At 32.4% G+C, this 23,513-nt stretch overlaps 1 protein-coding gene across 1 annotated transcript in view; it reads right to left on the reverse strand.

Annotated features, from left to right (window-relative positions):
• Positions 1 to 2,073, reverse strand: part of LOC147078300 (acyl-CoA Delta-9 desaturase-like) — a 95,346-nt gene extending 93,273 nt beyond the window's left edge. The window contains exon 1 of the mRNA XM_085958305.1: positions 1,891 to 2,073. The gene's annotated coding sequence lies outside the window, so the exon portion shown is untranslated. The remainder of the gene's footprint in view (positions 1 to 1,890) is intronic.
• Positions 2,074 to 23,513: the final 21,440 nt, after the last annotated feature.

Consider the following 23,513-nt stretch of genomic DNA (forward strand, 5'->3'; position numbering starts at 1 on the left):
AAATTTATGTGGGCAATTCAAAGCTTATAATGGCTCTCCTGTAAATTCAACATTTTGCAGTTAACAGGTTATGCCCAAACAACACCGATATAATTTACTAGATTGCTCAGTGGTCTTTTAGGATCACAAGGGCCTAACTACAAAAATGCATGTTTTGAGTTAGACCCGGTTGCAATAATGCCGTAATCATATTTACTGGTGTAATCTCTATGTCGTATATAAAATCCATTTACAAGATATAGTTTAGAAAAGTGTGCTTTATTTTTAATTAATTTCATAGAAGCAAAATCTTTATTTGCGTTCATCTCAAAACTGTGTTATCATTGTAATCTATTATAGATAAGCCCCTGCGATCCTAAACTCAATAGCACAAGTCAGATTATACTTGTTTCACTACTAGTATACTACTGTGGTTAAGCTTCGCGGTCTTTTATGTAAAGTGTTTAAAGTAATGATCTTTACCGTGCAGTGAAGCTACAAGACCTATATACGCACTGGTAAGGTGACATGGCAAGTAAGGAGTGAAATAGCGTAACCTAGGACTTAGGCTCTGAATCTGTGGGAAAACTCATATAATATATCCTCATAAATGAAACTACAGCAAACGGCCCACTGATTCACATAGTGGTCGAAAATAATTGCCACTTTTGGAATATTTTATGTGATCTACTTTAAGCGCGTATCTATGATTCATTAGCAATTTTGGCTTACTAGGTCACCGCATAAACGAGATTGTGAATTTATCCTCCACGCAAAATTTAATCATTAAATTTACATATTGCTTAAATTCAGACGAATTAAAAATAATCAACTAAATATTATTATCATGAAATAAGTACGTTCAGTTATTAAAGTACGTAAAACTTTCACCCTTCAACCGATTATAGTACATTTCCATAGTTTGTCATGGGTCTTAGAAAGTCCTTAATTTCTTAATTACAACGATCAAGAAAGTCTAAAATTGAAAAATAAATGTCTAATCCATTGTTGAATATCAATATAGATAACCTTTTTTTTTTAGGAAAAATAGCATTTATATTATCTTCTGTCAATTTCATTGACTTATATTTTAATGATGATTTTTTGGTACAAGTCGGTTATGAGGAAGCCAGCGGCAAACACATTATTAAAATAACCGATATACTAGATTATTTATTAGGTTGGATTAGGTTAGGTTAGGTTTTCATTCTCAAATTCATGAATTTTGTCCAAAAACGGCTATGATAATTAACGCGGTTCCCAACTGGCTTTCCCAAAACCGACTTGTACCCATGTTTTCAATAAAAATATTTTTTTATCTACTTATAATTTACTTGAGATTGACCTATTGATCAGGTGATAACGGATTATTAGATTGTTATAAATTATATTATATAAGTATTGTAAATTATTTTTATTATATATTTGATTTAAATTGGCACTGAACGAATGGTTGAAATTAAATTAACTTGATGTTTAATAAAGCAGTATATTAGTTTATAATGAAAGATTTTCGTTTGTTAAAAATTGTTAAAAAAATATATACGATCAGTATTTAAAAATAATCATTATAATGTCTCTATATAAATCTATCACAAAAATCGTTTGATTATTTTTTATCCAGAAATATTAATTATTTGAAAAATAAGAAGTTTTTCTCAAATGGAAGCTTTATTTGAATATAATATTTTGAATGTGTGTAACAAAAACGTTCTTTTATTTATTAATATTGCGACTACTCGATTTAAGAAAAATATAGTTAGGTACTATTGTAAAAGATTTGATGATATTTTTTTCCTTATAAAATCGAGGCAATGATCTTATGATCAAAACTGGTTGATGCAAGTTGTTTTTTTCTTTAATTTAAATGATAATGAAACTCCACTAAATAATAAATAAATAAAAACTCACCGTTAATTTGACGATAAACAAAATCTCCAAATATATCCACAAATATCGTAGCACAAACGTTTCCTAAATGATTTCACAGACTGTATTATTTCAATAAGATTCACACTTGGTATCAAATGGTATTGCACCAGAACCGAACGACCGGAACTCAGGACTGTCTTCGGAGAGAGCCGCCAAGAGAGTGACGATGATGACCGCACCACGGCGTGGAGTTGACAATTGATGGTCTTTCTTCCCAATGCGCGCGTGTAACCGTACCGCCGGCAAACTTTCGAAGAAATGAATGTCGGCCCTCGGTGCGTAGTATATTTATTAACGAGTCGACAAATTTTCGGCGGTCGCTACACACTCACCTGTTGGACTCGTACCTGTATTCCGAATTAAAACTGTGGCGCGAAATTTGTATACAGCATCATATTATTATTGGGATAAATTTATTTATTACAGCAGTGCTCGAAACCTTCTCGGAGGAGTGGGGATATTTTGGAAAATCGATCTGACTATTTTTGCAATGAGATTAAAAAACAGTTTGATTGCATTTTTTACTTTTGATAAAATTGCGAAAATTATCATGCCTTTATTCCACGTTTTTTAAAATCATCACTAATACTGCATAAGACAAATAAAAATTATAAAAGCAATTTATTAATTAGGTATATTGTATCATTAAACAGTAAATATTTCAAAAAGAGCATATTACTAATTTAATATTATCTATTATAATTTTATCGTATCAAATGAATGAAATTATTGTCTGGAAATCTTAAACAGGAAAGTGTGAAAACCATCAATGAAATTAAATAATGAAATAACATTAACAAATACTTTATCATTAGTCTGGATCTATCCTACATTAGATTGAATCTCTAATCTGATTTTCCAATGCATTGCATTGTCTCTAACTCAACTATTTTATCAACCACCGTCTACGTGTGTCTACGTTTTAACAGAAACTTAAATACTTACTTAGTACCTATGTATGGTACGGAGTACGGACCAATTCAATAAAGATACATAATTATATGGGTAGGTATACGTTGTGATATTATTAGATAAATATATATTATGAAAATGGGTATAACACACAGCACGAAAAAGGGAGAATCGCTAGATGAATATTATAACGTATGAATAATTAAACAAGAGGTATGTTAGTATGGATGTATTTAATTAAGTTTTATCCACATACAATTATTGCATCTAATAAGAATAATTAAGAGCTGACAATTTTTCAAAAACTGCGCTTCTGAGAAGTTAATATTTTTGACTTACGTAGTGTAAATGGATCGCCTCAATATTTATGGCAGTGGTACTTGATCTTGATACATTTCTGCCCATCCATTATATACATAAGACTGCTATCGGCGGTTATCGAGGGTACTTTATCATATGTTTGTATTGAAGTATTATAATTGTTACAATAAGTTAGCCGTCTAAACAGTCAAAACTGTCTATCTTGTTCTAAAAGTTAGCACAGCCAATAGAGATGCTGTTAAAAGATGCTGTTAAAAATTATAATACTTCGATACAAAAATATGAAAAACTACCCTCGTTAGCCGCTGATAGCGGCCGATAGCTATCTTGTATGATATAGAATAGATGCGCAGGTAGGTGAAAATATTTTTCGAAATATCAAAGTAGATTATAATATCGTTGGTCTATTTCTAATACACCAGAGTGACGTAACGTTGGCTTTGAAAATTTTATAGGGGACTTTATATTTTTTTTTTTTTGTGATACACTTGGAGCTTCTACGTTTTTTTTCTAACAATATATAACTGATATTATCATCAGCTATGGCGAATTTACTACTAGACTATTGTCACAAATTTAAATACATTAGAAATATAAATTATTCAAAATTCTCTCCGATATCTTCAGTATACCTTTTCAATGAAATTTTGCACCGTGTAGTTAGTTCCGTCACTAGAAACGTGTGTTTATGAAAAAATATTAATTCTAATTGTATTGCAACAGCAATTCTGTATTCAGATCCAATCTGTCGATATAATCAATATACGCCAAACCACAATTCAAATAAATGTAATACAGTATACCTACATACATAATACATGTATTAATTTTGTTAACTTAAATATTAATAGTTTTTTAATGTGTCATTTCATTTTAGCAATTTAAATGAAATTATTAAATTTCACTTTCAAGTTATAGCTAATACATTATTATTTCGAGATATTATTTATTGTACGTAATTACAAGTTAGAAATCTAAATTATTTACTTTCCATGGGCCATACACTTTCACTTTTCCGTGTTTATTGTAATTTTAAATGAATTAATGCTACACTTATCGAAAATCGAGTTTGGTGACATGGATATGAATGTGCTGTATGTGACAAAAAGATAAAACACAGTCTGTTGTAGGTACTGTACTATTGTATTTTATTTCATTATCAGTGTCATGATATCCGCACATGTAAAAATGAAAAAAAAATCGTGCATAAGCTCTTCGTAAAATCCATTATAAAGTAACTGTAGTAAAAGTAAGACATATTATATAAAAAAATATTAGTGGAGATTATTTAATATAAAAATTTTGTAAGTGTGTTACTCTTCTGTTTGTATTTTAATCGATCATAGTATAAATAAGAAACGTATTTATTGGTAAATTTTCAAAGCCATTTTTGAAAAAAATATTATAGTGTTAGTAATATCGAATACTTACAAACTAGGTACTAATAATAATAATAGAAGCCATGCTTTCAAAACACTTAATTCGTTACAATAATCTTAATAATATTAATACTATCGACCGAAGGTACATGATGGAATATGAATTTAAATTATAATTGATTTGATTTTTGTTCAGTGCAGTGCAGTGCAGATATGTTATTTGCACATCTCTCTTTCTCTTATTAACCATAAAATGCACCACACCACTCATGATATTTTTGTTTCATCCATAGTCTTCCAATTCTAGTAATAATGCAAATACGGATAAGTCGTTAACACATATTATATTGCTAAATCAGTACTTCAAAGTAACAATCAAAACTGAACAGGTTCACTATTATTACCATTAAGTGATAAATGAACTTTTCTATAAATCGATTTGTCTTGCAATGCCGTAATAAAAAATGTTTAATGTAAATGATTTACACATTATAAGCATATAATACGAGTAGTATATACTATTTTTGTAAATACATACATATTGTGGCTATGTGACATTATGCACGTCACTAACGTTAGACACGTTGAAGGTCACCCCATTTTTAAAGGCTCTTTCCAATATGAAATTGATATTTTTGGCTATTATTGAAAGTCAACCAGATGTTTGAATAGTTACAGAATTTATTATATTCTGCTTATAACTCATTTGGACGTATTTCTGCAAACAAAATCCAACCCTTACGTGTAACTTGTTGAGAAAATACAATATTTGAGTAAGTATTGATTTAAAATGATATATGATTATTTGATTTTATTAAAGTATCCCATCAGATGTTTAAATTAAATAATCAAAAGTCATATTTTTTAAATTAATCATCCCTCAAATATTGAATTTTCTCAACATGTTACACGTGAGGGTTGGATCTTGTTTGCAGAAATACGTCCATTTTAGATATGAAACATGTCCAGTTTTGATAGTTAATTACTGAAATCTTTAAATAATCAAAGTTCAATAATTATTTTATTCTCTCCACGGAAAGTCTTTATTAAAACCTTTCAACTGCTATGCTGATAAATAAAAAGTTTTGACTTGTAATTTTATTTCAAAGGGTGGAGTGATAATTAATAACGAATTCATTCATGATAAAAATCCCGTCAAACGTATTTTTTGTTTTAACTTTTTTTTAATAAATAAAAATAGATAAGATACTAGTGGATTAATTAAATATTCCCCATTATTACGAACAATTAAAATTTCGTTGCTTATATTATAAAATAGTATCCGTATTATATTGCAGATATTGCAAGATCGTTGTTATCGATCGCCTGATGAAAAACTCTTTAGGTAGTGTGCGAGCCTACCCACTGCGATATGGAAGGCGTCTGTTAGTTTTCAGTCGAACCGTGTGTGTTCCAAAACCGCTAGAAATATGAAATTTAAAAATCGAGCGGGCTGTTTTGATCATGTACCTACTCTCAAACGCAATATTAGATTGACTCATATGCCTTGACAATGTAATATGTTGATGGCAATATTCATACTATCGAAAATGTAGTGTCTATCATGTTGGATGTATGTATATAATTATGAATAGACGTCATAAAATAATAATATTTCTACCAGATTTTTAATTAAGCATATAAACTGATTATGTATGTCAATTAATGGGTCCTAAAACACTAACCTAATTTACTTATTGTTTTTTACATTCTGTCAAAAATTCATGGGTTCGTTATCAAAACCAAAAGCTATTTTCTCGTTACGTTTCTTACTATAGGTATCCCACGGCATTCAAAATATATTATGTTATATATAATTAAGTAAGTAAAGATTTCATACTAAACTTTTGGCTACGAATTATTTCAACGGTAGGTCAAGCTAGCAACTAAAGGAGAGGATAAATGATTTTTACAACGTTTTTATTAGCTCGTATTATTATTTGTCCGGTGGTTGTTTGTCCGGTACAAATCTTGCAATCGATTTTTAACTAACTTCCAGACTAGCTAGACATTTTAAACTTTTAAAATACATCAGAACACGATGCCAATGCATTTATAATTATATATTTAATACTTTTAGCCATCTTTAAGTAGAATTTAATTCATATTCAGTCAATTCTGTTCTGTATGAAAATTTATTTCGGAAGAAATCCGTAATCCAATCCACTATTATTGGTTGCTAGGGTTCTGGGGTCCTAGCAACTTATAGTTACAAGTTTATATGATTCAATAGAAAATTTAAAAACGTTGTAAATAAAAAGTTTTTTTTATCTTCTAATTGTTATTAATTATTTTTTATTCAAGAATTAATATGCATTATTTAAGTCTTTCTTATTGTATAAATTATATTTAAAAACCACGGGAACAACATGGGTATTATTAAATAAAATCAGTGGAAAAATAGACGTATTAAAACACACTCATTCCACATTCTGGGGAAATACTCTCAACCAGTTTGTCTACCGATTCAACCAACAAATATTTTAGCAGGTAACAGTAGTTTGTTTTTAAGTAAGTCTTCGAAATCAATTATCCGAGTACGCAGAGCAATACCTTCCATCTCATGCTATGTCAGTCATGCGGTGCGTAAATTGTTCTTTTATCATGGCTTCCAAATCAACTTTTAAATATCAACCTACAAGCAATAGATACAATAAACTGAATAGTGGAAGTAGGCTGTTAAAATCCGACATAACATTAAATAAGGCACACTCAACTTTGTTAGTCAAAGGTAAGATTTTGTTTTTATTAAACTACAATTTACAGATGGTGTTAGTTAGTTTTTAAAAATCAACCAAACTTTAATAATTTTGGTATACTTTGGGCGATACGACAAAATTGTACACACTTTTTCAGTCATACTTATTTGTTTGCATTTGACTATTATTATTATTTATTATTATACATATTATTGGTTTAATTCATTAGGCCCTGCCTAACCAAACTAGGTATAATAGATAAAAAATATTATTCTATCTTTAAAAATTCAAAGTTTTGTATTATCTAAAGGTAATTTTTTAGATAGATGAAGAGTAGAATGAAGACATCACTATCAACATATTGTAGTTTTAGTAAAATGAAAACAAATATGTATTACTGATAAAGTTTAGTGTGCACTATTTATGTCGGATTTTAACAGCCTACCTCCACCCTTCGCCACTGAGTAAAATATTAATTTAATATGGTTAACCTGTCACCATATTTTATTTTCATACTACTCGACTATCCGAATATTTTAATATTAACGCGACACCGCAATGAGAAAATAATGAGTTTAAAAGTAGAAATTTAAATATGAGCTCTCCAAAATGTACATCTTTGGAATTAACGGATATTATTAATTTTTTGATTGATTAATACGTCATGTCTTAAGTTATCTTGTTTTACTAATTTATTAACATGTTAAATCCCAAAGCATCATATAAATATATCTAAGGAATACACATGTTTCCATTCAAGGCTATTCGGACAATGGCACATTACCTTATTAGTGTTATATTTGAGTATCCTATCAATTTGTGTGTGATACAATCTGTAATGTAGTAATACTTTTTTGACTATATTGCTAATTTTTTGAGTGCCTGTAATACCTATATCGAATAGGCAAGTGTTCCCAAGGCTTCTATTATGTTGGTTTTGACAATATGTAAATATAAAATACATACGTCTCTTGTGATATGTGTAATAATATCAATCAATAATGATGAAATTACGCAGTACATCATTAAAATGGCAATAGTTCAACATTATTAAGATATTCATCTAAACGATTCCTAAATCGCAACGGAACACAGTTATTACTAATGGATTTAAGTTTTGTACTATTCCATTTAATTGTTTTTGCGACCCCGGTTTCACCTTTTGGCATCTTCAGGCACTGTGTACACTCAGCAAAAGTAAAACACACACTAACAATGATCACTACTGACTCTAACTTATACAACAAATCAATACAATAAAGTAGTTAAAAACTTTATCACCTACCTATTAAGTCAAGGGTCTAATAAAAAAATATATAAGAAACAAATTATGAATAGGTAATTGAAGTGTTTGTAAAAGAATAGTACAAAACTTAAATCCATCTTCGGTCAATAGTATTAATATTACAATCATTATTACTTATTGATAATACATATCTTGCTAAGGGCTTGCTTACACAGGCTTAATACTTATTAATAAGCTTAGTTAAGATTATGGTAGTATTTCATTGATTGTCGAGTAATTTATTAATTAAACTTCTAATATGAACTGTCAAATTTAGTTGAGTAATTTTAGTAAAATCATTTAGTCGTATCGACACATTTTGTTCTTTTCTTTCGGTCGAGTAGCGGCCCCCTCCCACCCTTCAATAAATACTTAGCCTTGCTTTTTCCTCCACCTCCACACCAGCTATGCATGCGTATACCGTGGCGTAATAAACGTTGGGCGTCCTTAAAAGTGGTGACGAGAATTTCCGAGGAGCAACTTCCCAAGACATTGTTTTGCGTGCACTAGAGTGTGCTTGTACATTTACACATGCATTGATTTACTGCTGGCAGTATGTATTATTGTAAATCACGACAATAAGAATATAAGATAAATACTTATTGTCGTGCCTGTTGTCAAACTGCATGCAAGGATAAAAAATCGTGGTTTCTAAATTTTCACGCGGTAGTTGCAACTCGCGTGACATGTGCGCATGCGCAGTAGAACGATAGTTATAATTTAAAAACAAACTATATTAAATACACCGCGCAGCACACTAAATATAGCATGCAACAACAACAAACGCGTCTCACTGACTGCTAAAAAATGAGATTGGCGCGACAAGAATAATTTCTGTGTGTAAACAGTTATTTTAATGAAAATTTAATTTGCATGCTATTCCTGGCAGTAAATTCATTTATATCAAAACAGGATGTATCTATTTCAGATAAATTTTATAACTTCTTTATATAATTTACTGCCAAGTGTCACATTCATTTTCAGTTGGTCAATATATTACATTGCCCAAATCTTAAATCTTAGATAACTTTTAATTTAGTCGTAAGTTGTAATATTTTTGTATACAAAATTTTCCGACACATATCACATTTTGTCGAGGTCACTCTCTTACTTCATAATCGATTAAAAATTCTAACAGCTTGGACATTCCTACCAAAAATTATATACAATTTTAAAACGTTGAACAATAATTCATTTTTATGGGTTTTTGGTCAATGTGCGGTTTGCCATCATTTCCATGATACTTAGATTGACCAGGTGTTATAGCAGCTTCATTAAGTTAGAATTTTTCTTGCTAGGTACCTTTACTATTTTTTGAATAGGTAAAGCTATAGGCAAATTATTCTACAGTGGCATCATTGATATCGCGAGAGCAATTGGTAGTTATAGTTGTATTCTTTGCTATCATTGCATTGCAGCAAACATTGTCAATACACTTAAGTACGAATCGACTGTGATACCAATAAAAAATGATTTACCTATATCTGTTTAACATGGCAAAATCACATCTGGCACGTGGCGTTAAATATAGAGTCTTGATATTGAATATAGGTTTAAATTTTCGATAAAAGTGCTTTATTGAAAAAACATACTTCTCATTTATTTCAACGTCAATTTAAAACTTTGCTTTTTCGGTGCTCTTAATAAACGTCTCAAACCTTTTCTTATAAAGTAGTTTTTTTAAAATCATTTGTGGAAAGAAATTATTTTTAATATTATATTGGAAAATTTAGATTTTTACATTTTTTAGACCAAGAATTCATTTTATTTTCGGCCATCTATATAAAATTCAATATCCTCATTCAATTGATTAAGCAAGTATATTTACTTGTTGTGCAGTATACTTAACTTATGTTTTGGTATACGCCTAATTGTAATATATACTTACGTGTTATACAACTAGATAGATTTTGTCGCTACCAATAATCCTCTTCACCCTGCAGCGATGCTAGAAGAGTGATCTATGCGTTACAAGGGTAACATAAAGACAAGCGTAAGACGTGTTAATATACCAAGTGAAATAGCACAATCTTAAGGCTGTATAGCCTAATATAATGGGATAAATAGGAAATTTAGTAATTGTTAAATGGTTTTTACGTTAAGTTTGCAAACTGTATTTGACATATATCATGGTGCTACAAATGAGAATCGTGCTTTTAATGTGGACTATTATCATCAGTTTAAAAACTATCCAATAATCCGCTTCAAAATGAAATTAACTAAATTTTGGCATAACAATATTATGTACCTACATATAAAAAAGTTATAAATAACATAATCACGCGAGACGATTTTGCACGGCACGCGATTGATTCATTTTGAAGAAAAAAGAAATATTACTATTTTATATAAGTACTTCTTTTTCCACGGCGCTACATCCCGGGGTAGGATTTGGCCTCCTCCACAACCGCTCTCCACTCACTTCGGTCTCTCGCCACACTTCTCCAGTTAACGGGTCTTCCTATATGAAGCCAGTCCACTTCTACGGCGTTAGCTCATCTCCTTTTTGGACGGCCTCTGGGTCTCTTCCGTTGGGGTAGCCACTTCGTCATGATCCTTGGCGCTCTAACTTCAGGCATTTTCTCCACATGTCCCGCCCATCGTAGTCTTTGGGACTTACAGTATCTTATGATTGTTTGCTGTTTAATCAGATCTTCCAACTCGTGGTTCATTTTTATTCTGTAGTTCCCATTTTCCAATGTGGGTCCAAAGATTTTGCGGAGTATTTTGCTATCGAAGACAGGTAATTTGTTTTCCTCGTTTTGAGTTAAGCACCAAGTCTCACAGCCATAAGTGACCACTGGCCTTATAATTGTTTTATAAATTAGAAGTTTAGTTTAGTTAAGTTTACTTCTTCGGCCTAGAATTTTCGAGCCCACCAGTCGCTTGCAGGCATGCCAGCATTTATTCCCGGAGATAAGGCGGATTTTTATCTCCTCTGCCGTCTTATTTTGGGTATTTAGGCTGAATCCGAGATACGTGAACTTGTCCACCCCTTCATATGCATGCTGTCCTATGTCTATATTCTGCAGCGGTACCTGATCGCGTGTGCTGACCATATATTTAGTTTTTGACTGGTTTATTTGCAGCCCAGCGTTTTCTGCTTTTATTTCCATAGTGCCACCATGGTCGATCATCCTCTGTTTGGATCTGCTTGTAATCACTATGTCGTCAGCATAAGCGCACATCTGCGTTGTACTGTTATCTACCTATCCTCTTATGTTGGTTTCACGAGCTATAGATTCCACCACAAGGTTAAATACCATAGTGGATAGCGCATCCCCTTGTCTCACACCTGATTCGATTTTGAAGCTTTCAGTTTGCTCATTTTGCACAGTGACAACTGCTTAAGTATCCGTCAGTATGGTCTTTATTAGCCTTACTAGTTTTAAGGGAATTCCCAGTATTTTTAGGCTTTGCAGCATCTTATCCCTATTCACGCTGTCAAAAGCTTGTTTAAAATTAATAAACAGGTGGTGGAGTGTAAGGTTGTAAAGTACTTACCTATATTTAAAAAAATATTTTTATCATATAAAAAAGTTTTACAAATAAATATATACTTCAGTAAGTACTTACTTATATATGGTATTAAAAAAAATGACGACATAGCCATGCATATTTTTATCGGTTTTTCATATTATGTTTAGGTACCAAACGATGCGGAAACGGAAACGGAAACGACGAATAAATAATGAAAAATCGCATTGTATAAAGACTATAAAGAATTACAAGTTAATCATTTTAATGAATAATCATTTCGTTTAATGTAAATATACGATTGCATAGGTCGGTCCTTAGTATCGGGGAATTAAAAATAAAAATATATAAAATATATCAACAAACCTTAAGAAATTAATTATCGGCAGTCACTCAAATTAATATAATATTTGCTCGTTATTTTACCTCAAACATAATTTCTTAAACCGCTCAGTGATGGAGAATATAATATGAAAGAAGAGTGGCTAAAATGCTTCCACGATCTCTTTGAGTGATTCGCAAACAAAGAAAAAAATATTCAAAGAGTAAAAGATGTGCCTTCGGCTAGAAATATGGTGAAAGACAGAATCTCAATAACTCAATTGTAATTTTTAAACCTTTTTAATAGAACTCTTTAAAACTATTTTTTGAAAAAACTAAAAAAAAATCGCCATAAAAAACTGCTTGGCACGTCAGAAAAATATTATTTGGGAAATTTGGCACGCGTACGTAAAAAGGTTCGCCATCTCTGCAATATAACAAAAAAACAGAATAACTACGTATAGGAACAAATAGGGTAGGTATAGTAATGTATCTCAGCTAGTTGTATCAAAAAGGTAGAAAATATATCTAGAGGTTGTTTCTGGATTGACGAAATTTTGCTGAAGTAGGTGACAATACAATGCACATGACTAAGAGAAATAGAATCTACATAGAGAGACGTTCATCTAGCATTGGATTGAACTAAGCTAATAATGAAGATCCCTATAGATACACATCTGAATACACAATATAGAAAATAAAACAGAGCTGTAGGCAATTTCTTTTTAAATATTTTCCAATTATTTATATATTATATTACATACAGTTTCTTTATAAAAGTATAACTGTAATAAATTAATGTTTTGAAAAATCCATAAAATTATAACTAAGTAGGTATATTTTTAAAATATTTTTTTACATAATTTATTGCACAAGCTTCTCGGAAATAATTATCAAATTCAGTACTTACAGCCTTCTTATTTCTAACGTATGTGATCAAATGTTGCCTTTCTTCGGCTCACGTAGGCTCTGGAGTACCTGAGCTTTATCACGTAGCTTTATTTTTTCAATTTCGTCTATCGGCTTAACTTAATGAACCCACAGTATTTTTTGTAAATAGAGTGATTTTTATGATAGTTGAACGCGGTTTAATTTAACAAAATCACCTTACATTCATTAATGTATGTTATTCATTATATATTTACATGTAATTTTCTTTAGCCAGTGGGTATAATGTTTGTATAATGCCATTTTTCGGTATAAGTGTGTTTACGGAAGCCAGGCGGGTACAGCGGCAATTTTCATAGCCAATTTTGGCAAGAATTCATGAATTCACGAATTTTAACCTAACCTAACAAATAATCCAGTATATCGGCTACTTTCAAAAAATTTTCGTATGGCAGAAGACCTAAGAACAGAATAGAAAAACAAAATCGCTGACATCAGCATATACTCACCATAAAAGTAAGTATGATTTTCATGCGTTTGTTTAATATTATCAACGTAAAGTTTATTATTTAATTCTCTTTTAACAGGTTTATGTTATGGTAGTACAATATTGCTTTGAAATTACTCAGATTTGAATTCCTTCTACTGTGTCCTTCTATTCCATATGATAAATTTAACTATTGTCACCCTTATTATTTCTGGCTGCTCTTACGTGAAGCCTATTGCATCGTTTTTTCTTGCTCGGTGTCTCTCTAACTACGTCATATTTTCTGTCAAATCTGTCAAACTTCACGCTTATTTGGTATGTTTATAGTATTGTTTGCAATAATCCCGCAGAAACCAAGGCATATGAGTATAATCGATTCCATTATTTTAGTAAAATTTGATACTTAAATAATATTTGAAACCATACGTCAAATTCTTTCGATTACCTACCTGTCTGGTACCTGTCTCGCTCAGCAGTAAGCCTATATTTTCATGTATGTTGGGTATACTATGGAAAGATCACAAAAAAACAAGAGAACGCGATGCGATAGAGGTCGCCAAGCTGATGGAACAGCAATGGGTCGGTCATTTCGCTATGCGAGTTAATAACCAATTCAGTTATATAGGGGCGCTATATGACCACTGGGTAACCATAAACCATGTTAGATAAAAAAAAAACTAACAGTGTATGTGGCAGCAAAAAACTAGGAACTGACAAAAGTGAAAAAAAAACTAGTCTCCATTTAGTAGTGCATCAAGCTTTCCTTTCGCTAGTAAAATTGGGTTAAGTTAATTGCAAATTCAATTAGATACGTTATCCGATATTAATAATATATTATTTGACCAATAGCAAAATACACTTCACAAATAATCAGAATGAAATTTAGGGTAGGTATCTATTTCGCTATTTGAATATCTAATTATATAATAATATATTTGCCAATAATGGTTGAATAATTTATGACTAGTGTGTTAGCCGGTTATTGGTGATTATCTCTGAATAAATGCTTATTGAGGTAGCTGATATTTCAATTGGTAACCTGGTTAAATATTTAATGATTGGTGATAACCAGCGACTTTGTTTGTTACATACAGAAATGGTCACCTATACAAAATGAACAATTGAATCTAGGCGAGTGTCTTTCAATCCAGCTGTACCATTTCTATGTGTACCCAGTTAGCACTGTTATACACGTATTTATAAATATCACACTTATACCCCGTTTTTACGTGCATGGAATTACTGCTGACAGTACGTATTATCGCGGCCATAACAAGAAAATGCACGTGTAAATTGTATCATCATGCAAGTTGCAAGATTGCATGCATGAATCAAAAAGGTTCGGAAGCTTCTGAATTATCACGTGACAGTTGGGATTGTACGATATTCTTCGCCTGCACCGCGCTCATTTTGAGGTTAACAGATTTTTACATCCTTTCAAATAGTAAATATAAAATGACAACATCGCGTCTCGCTCACTCTTGAAAATGAGATTGGCGAGACAGTCAGCACTTTACGTGTAAATAGTTACTTTCGCGACAGTTTAAAATACACACTATTGCTGCAAGTAAATCCATGCAATATGCACCCACGGTGGCCGCGCGGCTTAAGCGTTGGACTATCACGCCGTGGGTCTCAGGTTCGAATCCTGGGTCTGGCAAGTACACATATTGTTTTTCAAGTTGTGCGTGAGTCAGGGTATGGACCTAATAGGTTGAGCAAGTGGCTGACATCCATTTCTTGTAAAAAACAAAATCTGTTAATACAAACCTCTACTCTGTGGAGGTCCATATGATCCTATTAGGATCGGAAATGGTCGAAAGAAAGAATTATACTTGACTGATCCTGCATGATCATGGTTGGATGTGGGCGTGCATATTTATATCCGCATTTAACCACGTGAATCCATCGCTACTACCTAACACTTACCTACTCGTATCGTCAATTGTTTCGTTATTTTCTAGAAATTTTAATTTGTTAATTTAGATTTACATTAGATATAAATGATGCAAGTTTATCAATACTGATACAGTTATTTTTGAGTAATATTAAAATAATTAAACAGATAATAATTTAAAAAAAAACTAAAGTCTGTGTTTATGTATTGTGAAAATAGTCAATACGTTTATTAAAATAGCAAATATTTCTAATCTAAATATCAATTCGTAATTATTAGGTGCAACAAACTATTTAAAATTATTATTTAAAATGCATTCTCTTTAACAATTTATTATATTACTTTGCAAGAATTTACTTTCACAAATACACAGAACCATAAACATATTGTGGCCTACGTGTCTTTAATGTTGATATTGGTAATTAATTATTTATTGATAGCTCAACTTTTAAAAATGCAGCGTATCATTTTTGGTCTATTCGTTGCCTAATTTAAACCAGTTAATGATTCCATGACTGAAACGTGTGCTCTTATAATGAATACGACAAATTTAAATGCAATGTTTGTTCACTGTATGAGATTATTCAAATTAAAATGTATAATATATATTTATACGAAACGAACATTATCATCAACATATTTGGCACTGCAAATTGGGCTATATACGTATCGCAGCCCAGCCATCTCGGATTCAACCATCAAGATCTTTTCTTTCTCTCTGATAATACGTACGAAGCCAGGCCAATTTTATTGCATTTAGAAAATTTGCGATATTGTACACTGTCAACGTGAAGATCTTTTTACTGTACTCCTTTCTACCATGGGCATTCTTAACTTAAAGTCATGTAAATGAATTCAGTTAAAGCATACTTCAGTGCATGGTCACCTAAACGTTGAGCAATTGCTTCTGAAACATGCTCAGTGAAATAAAAATTTAAAAAAAACTGGTGCTTCACACTCAAGCATAGGGTCCCGTGATACGCCTGATAAGACCGAGTGTGGTTTGGTGCGGCCATTAACTTCAATGCTTTTTTATAACTTCTTTAGTTCAGTCCCCGAATTTTCATATGCCAAATAATCTTTACGGTCCCATAAAATGCATTCAGTTTCTCATCGTACTGTTACGTCCCCAAAAAGTGGAATAGTTTAAGTAAGATAGTTAATCACTTTCACTAAGTCTTTTAGGTTTCGTAATATACGAATTTAAATAATAGTCTTTATACTTGTAAGGTATTATTTGCTATCTTATTATTATTATACAGAGGACTATGAAATAGGACTCTGTAAAAGTCTCTTTTGTTTTGTCAGGAATAGCGAAAGAGGGCGGAAATATTCACAGGAGATATCAAATCGAAAATAGAAGAACTTTTGATAGATGTTTGATTTATTAAACGGTGATAAATTACAAGTAATACAGATTTATTACAATTGACAGAAAGCCAACTTACATACTATAGGTACAATGGTCGACAAAGAACTAACAAATTAATTACGTGTACAATGGTTCATATATAGATTGAATAATGTTCTAGATGTTTCCAATTATCAAACACAAATAACATGATATTATTGTTTTGTGGTTTTCTAGAATTAATTAGAATAAATGAATCAATATTTAAATTGACAATATTATTGATATCAGAGGATGCTATTGTTATCACAGGAAGTTGTGGTTTCTCTAATTAGCATTGGCGGCTTAATGCGGAAAAACCTAGCAGGTCAATTTTGAATATATTATTTTAATTTGCCTTTTCGTTGTATACTGAAAAGACGTATTGCAAATTGACTTTTTATACATTATAGAATAAGTGCTAGAAATTGTTATAGGTCGGTACCTACTAACCCTTCAAAAAATGTCCGTTTTTCATAACGCCAACCCATCGTTAACCGAAATTGCACACAACGCGTTATAATTTTTTGTAAATCAGGTCCACTTTTCTTTCTTTGCTTTTTGAAAAATCATCAATCACACGATTATAAAAATTGTCTATTTTTCCCACATATTTTTTTTCAATACTGAGCATTGCAAGAGCGGTCAGTCTATCCTGGCCCTATTGCGTAGAAAGGTTTTTATTCTTTTGAGAGTGGAAAAACATCTTTCACTTTCAACTGTTGTCATTGGTATGACGCAAATAAATTGGAGAACTTTGATCGACTCGGAAAATGTTTCATTGAAATTATTGCTGAGTAAAAAATGTAGAAGAGAAACTGCACTAATAGCGCCATGCAAATCATCTCGTTGATAAAACACCAATAATTCATTTTTTAACTTGATTATGTTTATTTCTTCTAACAGTTTTACCAAATTTACTTGACGTGTGGTAAAATTATTTTTAAAATCAGTGTAATTTTCTTTATTGAACAAATCGGATATAATGAGATGATCGTTGGATGCAAATCGTGCTTCCATTTCCATTATAATTGTATCACAGACTTCAATTGCTACTGCGTGCGTACTAACTGCTTCACAAAAATGTTATAAATCACCAAAAACTCCTTATATATTATTAAAATAACCAAAGGCATTCGTCAAAACCTGTCAACGAATCCGAACCGCATACACAGTTGCGTCTTGAGACCAATTATCTAGTCAGTGTTATCATTCTGTTTCATTTAATTAGGTGAAAAAATCTTTTGTCTCACACTCGGGCATTGCCGATATTACAGTAATTCACGCACCGTTACAAGCTTCGATCTCGTATTTTGTGTTATATCGATCTCTGTCTTATGTATGAGAAACGAGAGAGAAAATTTTATAAAAATATTCAATTTGGGTCAATTTTCAGACTGCCGGCGAACACAATATTTTTGTTCGGGGAATTATCGCCCAAACAAAAAAAGCCCAATAGACTGGGTTGACACAATATCGCGCGCCCTATAATTTCAAATCCACCGATTATTATTAATATTATTATATATGACATTGCACATATTATTAATATTATTATGTCGATTGTAATGCCGGGTCCACACCGAAAACAAGTCGCGCGACAACTCGTTAAATTTTACGATAAGCATGATAATTATCGTAAAATTTCTTAAGCAATTATGATAATTATCGTAAAATTTAACGAGTTGTCGCGCGACTTGTTGCCGGTGTGGCCGCACTTTTAGGTATTTATTTTGGCAGGTCAATGACCGAATGACCTATAGAGGGAGCCGCCAGTGCTAATTAGAATCAATCTCTTATCTACGTATCGATCTAATGCATAACAGTACCTCCAAACAGGACTATCATTTCAAACATATCGATACAAGAGTTTTATAGAGTTGTTTCGATTTTCTTTGAGAGCGTCTTGTTTTTTAAAAACCCTTAGAAACCAATATATCATCTGTCAGCGAGGTTGGTCCATTAATTTATGATGAAGCAAACATTGCAAATTATAAAATGAAACCCCTCACATGATACAAATTAAATGTACTTACAACAATATTTGAACAAAAAACAGCGTAAAATATAAAAGGTTTTCATGACACAAATTAATTGCAAAAAGGTATTCTATATCAGGCATGTTTTCGACTTCGAGTAAAATAATCTATTTATATAAATATATTTGGCTGAAGATACTCATTACAAATAAAAAAAAATACCTTTAACTTTTACCATAAAAATAAACACTCAAAGTTGTAGTCTTATCTTGGGTTCTCATACACTCATCGTCAAACTATACTCATAGCTATAAGCCACATACTCATAATGAGCCTACTGAACCAAAACTACGCCTTAGCATAAAGCGTTAGGATTCACATCTTCTCTATCTTTCACTCCTGCGGTAGGCCGTGCGGGCGTTAGTCATGCGGGCTACTTCATGGTTAATTTAAAAACCAATTTCACGTAAGCTGGCTAACGAAATATATTAAATGCAGTGACCACAGGACGTTTCCTACCGCAAATCACTCTGGTGATGCGGAAGAGAGCACTTGGCTTATTCTTGCAGGCAGCAGATTCCGCATCCCGAATAAGGTCATCCAGGCGGGCAGAACGCTTTACCATGCGGTCCACTGTCTGGTATTCCGCGCTGCGCTGTGGGTCGTATGTACTATTGTCCCAGGACTCCCAGGTTAATGCTTACTCTTCAAAATCTCATCTGAAAATTCCAGGGAACTCAGAAATAATGGGAACTGAAATACACAACGGGTAAGGCGATAGCAGGTAACCGACTCGAGTAAGGAAGAATCCGGGTTAAACTTACACAAGTGTCTAGAATACGTTTTACGTCTAATACTGAAAACTGCTCTCGGCTTATGCATTTACGCTCATTTAATGTTGGTGTATTACACACACTATTGCACGTGCATAATGCGTGCTTCATTTTCGTAGGACACCCACACATTCAAAAGTCTGCTTCACCATGCGGTGTATTGAATATAGCGTATCGGTATTCTATTGATTATCTGTTCTGTGGAAAATTCATTCCATGATCGACGCGTTGAACATGCCTACTCTATATCAGTAATTCAGGGTAGGAACGTTTGCGATATCTTATGGACCATGCCATAAAATATCCCTCTCGAGTGGCATTCAGAGCACAAGTCCATACCATGTGAAAATATTATTAAATGTAATATAAATGAGTACCAATATTTTTTTAGTAAGTCTATCTTTATAACATGACCAATTCTAACTTGAATACTTCAATCGATATGACGTACAAATCGTGACGTCTTTTCTGTTTGGGGTACGTGGGCTTAAGGAAAAATTTACTAAAATCTAATAAAAAAAACTTGAATAACCAAATATAACTTTATAATAGCAAAATCACATGTGGAACAGACTGGTTTGATATGTTTGAATAAATTTTCGCTATAGGATATTGTTATTTTTTTCTGCATCCTCTTTTTTTTCTACACCAATCCACGTCAATAATAGAGCGATTCAATAGCTGACTGCTTAGTGTTTATAAAACTATCAAAAAAACTCTTCCATACTATGGTATAGTACAGTGTTTCCAAACCGCCGGTCCGCAGATTTTATTATTTTCACCGGTCCGCGGGTATAAAAAGGTTGACAACTGCACAACAGGTTGTTGTGTATTACCTATATTTTTGTGTATGGTATATTAATTATATACTCGTATATATACGTATGTGTATATTTGTAAGTTTATTTATATTTGTATTGTTTTTTTGTTTGTTTATATTTTGTTTCTTCCATTTTTGAATATTTATTACAGATTGTTTGTATTATTTTGAATTCAACTTTTAATTTATTGTTCTTATGTTTGACTTTTAATGTTGTCAGAATTATTTTGACAAATTATATGTTCAGATTAAACAGTCGTTTCAACATAGAAAAGTCAGTTTATTATTGAGTAAGCCGAAGGAGTCTTCTCTGTGGAATTGAGACTAACAAGTAACCAGAGTAAATAGCGATTCAATCAATCCTTAATCCTTAATCCTGACAGCATTAACAGTGCATACCACGTATGGTCGTATTCGTCTTCAAGCAAATCTGGCACTCCAATATTATTAAGGAGTTAAGTCGGCCTAAAATAGAAATTGACTCTGGGAATATTCGAGATGCTCAAGATGGACCCATCGGGCTGTTCGATCTGGTCACAATAAAGGCGAATTTTGTTACGTTTTAAAAAATGCGGTATCTTATTACGGGCGTGAATATCACATAGTTTTGTATGCCCGTATTGTTTTAGTTTTAATTTTTTATACTTATATAATACTCTTTAATTAGAATCATTTGCTTGTTGTTACACACTTGAATGCGTAGTGATCTCAGTCTTAGGTTTCTGCGCCTGAAACATTCACAGTCCGTACGTGTCACATCATACGTAAGGCCTCGCGATACGCTCGATTACGACCGAGTGTGGTTCGGGCTGGGTTGGTTTGGACTATGACTGTGTTATTCACCCCATAAAATAACGAAACATAATTTAGAATTTATTTTTATTTATTTATTTCTACCACATTATCATCATCATCAGGGGCGCGACAACCCGGTGTGGGTCTTGGCCTCCCCCAACAGCTCCCTCCACCTGTCGCTATCCAGTGTGGCCGCTTTCCAATTTGGTACCCATATAACACGACAGTCATTGGCAGCTCCATCCAACCAGCGAATCTTTGGCCTGCCTCTTCTTCTACGCCCGATTGGATTGCCGAACATCACTCTCTTTGCCGGTTCATTGTCATTCATACGGTGCACATGACCTAGCCGTCGCAGTCTCCCAATCTTAATTGATTGAACTGCACTGCAAGCTATACCACATACACGCTTTAATTCCACTACCAGCTCCAGTACTGAGAGAGACCCAATAAAACTTTCCACGATTCTGATTGAAGGTCACTAAAGTGTGTATTTTTTTATGTGACCTATATTATTACTTTGCTGGGACATGTGCTCCGGATGCCACCAGAGAGTGCGACACCCTGTATCTCTGTGGCACCACTTCAAGGGTTCATCTATCGCAGTGGAACCTGCCTCACCCTGCAGCGGTGACGTAGCGATGAACCGAGGGAATTAGCGTACCCTTGTGCATGCCGTATGTCTCAATACTGGGCTGTGACAGGGTAAAGTAATTAAGTAATATTATCACTTCTTTGATCAAGCTTAAATGAAAATAACGCTACAAATTTACTAAAAACTGAATAATGTCTCTCTGCAACAGATCCGCTCAACTAAAAGTGTCTTTTTAACTGGTACACTAGAACACTCCCATGATATGGAAATGCCTAGAATTATATTAATGCAAGCTAACAGAACTTGTCTTTCCATTATTGACAGTTAACACAATTAAATTCTGTACGAATTGTTAATCATAAAATAGTGATCGAACATTCCATCGATGTGTCCCGCCTGTTTCCATTTTTGTTATCTACATATTATCATCATCAATAGTGGTTCATAGTAGTTAAAAAAAATGATCCATTTTTTCGATAATACTTGCTTTTAAAGTGCTCTAAACTTATAAGATAGAAATCTTCCTTGCATAAAAAATATATCTTTAATAATTTCTCAAAGAATTAATAATTACTTTCTCGAGTGTTTTAAAATTTTATTTAATTTTAAACTAGTTGTAAATCATGTATTATTCATAACAGTTTCTAGTATTACGGTCATTTTTTATAATGCATCTCGTTGTAATATTATTGGACAGGTTTAAATATAACAAAATGAGACTGTGTTATTATTCGTGGCAAGAATTAATATTTTTAAAACACTCTTCTACATGCTAGAAATAAAGTTTTCTTCCCAGGCACTAGGTACAACCTTTTACTGGGTTTGGTCTACAATAAATGCCTCCCACGTGTCGTGGCCCAGGGCCATTTCATTCAAGCACGTGTCGGAAAACTTGCACTTATGCAGTTTGCCGCATCACGCTTCATCGTGAAATGTTGTATCGGAAATATATGGCCGTATATTAAAAACTGTCCAACGTCTTTGGGTCGTATAGTACTGACTAGGGATTCCAATCCCGGGATCCCAAACTATTTTCGATCCCTATGAATCCCGGGATTGGTAAACATAATCTCGAAACTTTCGGGATTGATTTTTTTATCATTTTTTATGGAAAATAAAATAAAAACGAAAATATCACAGAAATCATGCTTTTAATAACATATAAATACATTAGAAATAATCTTATTATATTATCTTTTCATAAATAAATAAAACTGTTTTACTTTCACATTATTTATATTATTTAATATTATTTACTCCATTAAACCTACGTATTTCCAAGATTGAACTTCTTTTCTTCTTTCGACTATGTCCAATCCTAATAGGATCACATGGGCCTCCACAGAGTAGAGGTTTGTATTGACAGATTTAGTTTTTTACAAGAAATGGATGTCAGCCACTTGGACTATAACGCCGTGGGTCCCAAGTTCGAATCCTGAGTCTGGCAAGTACACATAGATTGAACTTACATAATATTGACAATAAATGTCTTAAATAGTATAAATTATACTAGATTTATTTTTG

Source organism: Rhyacophila brunnea, unplaced genomic scaffold (assembly GCF_057557595.1).
Source record: "Rhyacophila brunnea isolate RB1 unplaced genomic scaffold, BYU_Rbru_1.0 scaffold_11, whole genome shotgun sequence".
Taxonomy (NCBI): Eukaryota; Metazoa; Arthropoda; class Insecta; order Trichoptera; family Rhyacophilidae; genus Rhyacophila; species Rhyacophila brunnea.